Consider the following 5,088-nt stretch of genomic DNA (forward strand, 5'->3'; position numbering starts at 1 on the left):
GATAGCCGAAGTGTTTTCTCTAACTGTTCTAGACAGGTTGGAAATGGAGAAAAACACTCTTAGGGAATATTGTAAACAACAGGAAAACAACATATATCATTTGCAGTTGCAGGGGTGCTTACAACAGAGACTATCTAAGAGGATTTACTTATACGGCGAGAGAGACTAGACCTTTATCATTTGGCAGAAGTACATTACGATATTCAGTCAAACAGCATGCAAACAGTGCGCGATCGCATCTTCTTGTTGACGGCTGCATGCCTGCAATAATCCACAGCCAGCTCCTTGTCGACAACAAAACGGACCGAAAATGGCTAATGAAGTTTCTCCTCCTTTTCCAGGTCCAGACGGGCGCTCTTGCCGGTAGCCCTGCAAACCAAATAAAACCAAACCAACGATCGTTATCTGTTCCCGCCGCCCATAATTACATACAGAGGGCGCAATGCATGCATACTTCTCGATGAGGCCCGTGACGACGCGGAAGCTGAGGTGGCCTTCCGGGGGTTCCTTGTCGGCCGGGGCGCCATCGGCTCCCCGGGGCCCCCACCGGCGGGGCGCTACAAAAAAAAAAAGGCCCCCGTCGCGGTGGCCGTGGCCGTCGAGACGAGCAGCAGCAGAAGCATGCACACCGTCGCCACGCGCATGGCCGTGGTCCTCGCCATCGATCGTCGCACGTCCTCCTCCTCCCTGCCTCCTCGCGGTCGTCAGTTCGTCACGCGCGCGCACCGTCGCTTCCCTTTTGTTGCCTATAAATAGCTTCCGCAGCGCGCGCGGTTCAAGCTATAATAATGCCACGCTGCTTGCTCGCCCATGAGTTGGTGGTCGTCGCCACAGCTTACAAAATTGGGCGATCGGAATATTTGAGTGGTGCTGTGCATGGCTGGGTTTGCGGCCGATATCACCGATGAGGACATTGCGCGCCCACTAAGAACTTGGTTTCTTCGAGAGCAGGGCCGCGCGGGAGAGTGAGAGGACTGGGAGGGTTGGCCCAAGAGTAATCCATGCGGGCCAACAAGTGCTACGCGGCGACTATTTATCACATTAAGCGAGACGGGAAGTTTCCCTCGCTGGAGCATCTGCAGCTGATCGATCCTGCGATCTACTGGTTACTACGCAGCAGTGTTGCCACTAAGCTAATAGCAAGCTTTTTTTTTTGCGAAAAAGCTAATAGCAAGCTCGTGTTCAATAAGCAGGCCACGAGCTACTAGAAGGAGAACAGCAGGGTTTTTTTTTTCCTCTGTATTCTCTGGGTTATTTTATTTTTCGTTTTCCATTGTTTTTTTGGTTTCTCTTTTTTTCCATTGTTTTTATCCATATATATTTTCTCTCTCCTTTTTCCTCGTTTTTTTTTGTTTTCTTTCTCCTTTTTCTTCATTCCTCTTTGTCTTCTTTCTCTTTTTTTGTTTCCTCTTTTGCATTTGTTTCTTCGGTTTTATTTTTCATTTTACTTTTCTCTGGTTTATTTTCATTTCTACAAATTTTTGGATACATGGTCAACATTTTTCCTACACATTTGTAACATTTTCCTAATACAAGGTCAACATTTTTTGTATATATTTTAGCATTTTTTAACGCTTCGTTAATAGTTTTCAAATAAAAATATTAACACTTCTTGAATGCGTAGTCAATAATTTTTATATACACATTTAACATTTTTCAAACGCTTGATTAACATTTTTCAACACGTCTTCAACATTTTGTTCAAATGCTTGATTACATTTTTATATACATGATTAAAATTATTTCATCATTTATTCAATACATGATCACATTTTTTCTATACACATTTAACATTTCTCAAATGCCTGATTAACATTTTTGGAATACTTGTTCAACATTATTTTTAAACGCTTGATTAACATTTTTATATATATGATAAAAAACATTCATCATTTTTTTTCATAAGTGATCAACATTTTTTGTAATCAACATTGTTCGACCGCTTGTTCAATATTTTTCAAATACTTGTTCAACATTTTTAATACTTATTCAGCATTATCAAATACTTGATCAAGATTTTTAAATACTCGTTCAACATTCTTTAGTACTTATTCAACATTTTTTAAATACTTCTTCACCATTTTTTAAACACTTATTCAACATGTTTCTTATACATGGTCACCATTTTTTGTATACACATTTAAGATTTTTGAATGCATGATTAACGTTTTTCAAATAATTATGTAATGTATATTTTTTAATACATATGTTTATAATTTTCGGTAGTGTAAACAAAAGTGAAAAAAAATAAAAACATGAAAACATGAAAGAAACACAAAAATAACAAGGATGTGCTCTGCACCGCACCTGAGCTGGTCCACCTAGAGCTGCCCTGGCGCGAGGGTCTCACTAGGTCTCGCTTAAAGCGAAACATAGGGGGGGCCCAAAATGCTATTGGTCGCTTACTGCAAGCAATAAACGATCGATCGTCGGCGGTGTCCCTCCTAGTGGGCCAGCCCATTAGATCGGACGAGCTTGGGAGACGGGTTCTCAGCCGGTTTTGGGAAGGCTCCAAGCCTGTTTTTTACCAGTTTTAGGAACCAGAAGATCTGTCAAGCACGAGTGTTTCGTTAAGGGCTGTAGTATCAACCGGCGCCAGGAATTTTTGGTTCCCTTGCCTCCGGCTGCCATTTTGGCGCTATGAGGTGATGGGACCTTGCATCTTGAAGAGTTCTAGGTTTTTGTCGTCATCTACTGATCATCATCGTATGTTGTGAGAATAAATTTACTCTTATTCTTTTGACGGTGCTATGAGATTACAGAGTTTTCTGTCCTCAATAGAATCTAATGAGTTTAAATTGGTGCATCAAGCTTTTTTTGGGTTTTGATTCTTTGTGGAGTTGAGACCTTACTGTTTTGTTTGGTTAAGATATTATGATCCAATGGCCGGCACTTCTAGGGGATTATCCCAGGCCTAACTATGTTCGTCAATCAAGGCTTCCCATCTTTTTGGATGGGCGACTCAAGGTACTTTCGAAAACCATTATTGGTAATGTTCATGCGGGTGAAAGAGGGATAACATCGTTGCTCCAATATAATTGCAGTCTCCCGAAGTCTTTGGAGTTTTTCTTCTAGCAGAGATTGATACCACGAAGAAAGTATTGCCAAGAGATTTCGTTGTAATTCTTAGTCATAGGAGTTACTTTGCATTTCTTTGATCTTAGATCTAAATCAGTGTACCTGTAACTGTTATGAGTATGAATAAAATTACATGTGTTTCTAAAAAAATCGGTTTTAGGAACCTTTGAACCTTCTAGAAGGTTCCTTAATCGGCTATTCTTTTCCAGGTTTTTCTTTTTTTTCTATTTTTCATATATATTTTTTCTGTGTTCTTTTTTTTATTTTTACAATTCAAGAATTTCAAAATGGTCAAATTTATTTGAAAATTCAAAAATGTTCAAACTTTTCATTTTTAGCTTTTTCTTTCTTCTTTCTTCTTTTTGTTTTTATGTGTGCTTCTTTTTCTTTTTGTTCTTTTAATTCAGAAAGCTCAAAAAATATTCTTGTTTTTCAAATTTGTTAAAATATACGCGCTTTCAAAAAATGTTCAGAAAAAATTTATTTGAAATTTCAAAAAAAGAATGACATATTCATAAACATATTCGGAAATTTCAAAAAATATTTCTGTTTTGAAAAGTGTCCTTGTTTTCAAATATTATTCACAGTTTTCAACAATTGTTCACATTTTTCAAAAGTGTTTGGAATTAAAAAATATTTCTATTTTCAAACTTTCTTCACATATTCTAAAATGTTTAAATTCTAACAAAAAATATTCACATTTTAAAAATATTCACAATATACACAAGCACCATGCCTTGAGACCCGACTGACACGCAGGGGCAGGCACACTTGGCGTGCGGGGCTTCCACCCTTATGGACTTCTTGTTGATATACATGGCCGGCCTTCGCAGAAAAGTTTTCCCACCAAGCAGGCTGACTCCCTCAAGGTTTACAACAGATTTGAACATTTTTCCCTTAGCCGAGCTTCGAGCTGACGCCCTCAACGTGTACAACAGATAAATATAGCATCGATCTCTGACAATATGAATGGGTCATCCACTCCATTTGCGTCGGGGGCGCTTGATGGCAATCATACATGCGTTCATTCCGTTATCACACGCGCATTTCTTTTTGCTGCGAAAAGAGATCTAGGTCTATAATCAAAGTTCACCGGAAATATGAAATATCTCCAATATAATAAATTTTATATTGAGATTTTGAGTCTACCAAACGACCGCCACCAGAACGTGCCGCTGATGCGCCGCTGTCGTCGCTCTTCTAACGAAGCTAGATTGACCTTATTAATGACAGCCGATAAATCATTGTGTATGTGTCCTTAAGAGCAACTCCAATACGGCGACTCATTTCGTCCGTCGCCGTCTGTTCGGATCGGCGCGAACAGAAAAGTCGACCCAACATGTCGACCCAAACGAACGTGCGTCCGCTTGGCGTCTTCCTGTCGACCCATTTCTGGCTCATTTTTGAGCCGGAATTGCGTCGGCGCGGACACGAAACGGACGCGCGAGCGCTCGCCCTCTTCCCTTCTCGGGCCCGCTGGTCGGTGTCACATTGGTCTCTTCCCATCGAACAGCATACCCTCGCCCGCCTCCTTCGTCGGCTCGTCGCCGACGCCACTGTACATTTTTTTTCGATAGATAAAGGATATATAGATTGTTCTAGTATAGACATAAAAGATCAATTACTCGTCGTTTTCCGACTCCGACTCTGTAATGTCCTCCTCTGACGTCTGAATGTAGGCGTCCACATACCGCTCGTTCTCGGAGTTTCAGGACGACGCTTCTCCTAGCTTCATGTTTAATTGAGTGGTCTACTTGCGCGAACGCTTGTCCTCTCGATAGGCAGCTCGCTCCATCCTTCTTGCCTCTCTCTCCGTCCTTCTTTGCTTGTAGAACTGGCGCTTATTGACGATGTCCCGTGGGGAGCGTTCGCGCCACACCGTCATGGCTTCCACGTCCATCTCGGCGATGGCGAGGCGACACTGCCGCCTTCGGTTGCCACGACGATCCTCGTCGGTGAAAAGCCGCGGGAGAGGCGCGAGATCCTGCGCCCGCCGGCGCCGCACCCCGG

General features: G+C 41.7%; 1 pseudogene; it reads right to left on the bottom strand.

Moving 5' to 3' along the window:
- Positions 1 to 314: 314 nt before the first annotated feature.
- LOC125529616 lies at positions 315 to 662 on the bottom strand (annotated as a pseudogene).
- Positions 663 to 5,088: the final 4,426 nt, after the last annotated feature.

This window comes from Triticum urartu, unplaced genomic scaffold, assembly GCF_003073215.2.
Source record: "Triticum urartu cultivar G1812 unplaced genomic scaffold, Tu2.1 TuUngrouped_contig_5726, whole genome shotgun sequence".
Lineage (NCBI taxonomy): Eukaryota > Viridiplantae > Streptophyta > Magnoliopsida > Poales > Poaceae > Triticum > Triticum urartu.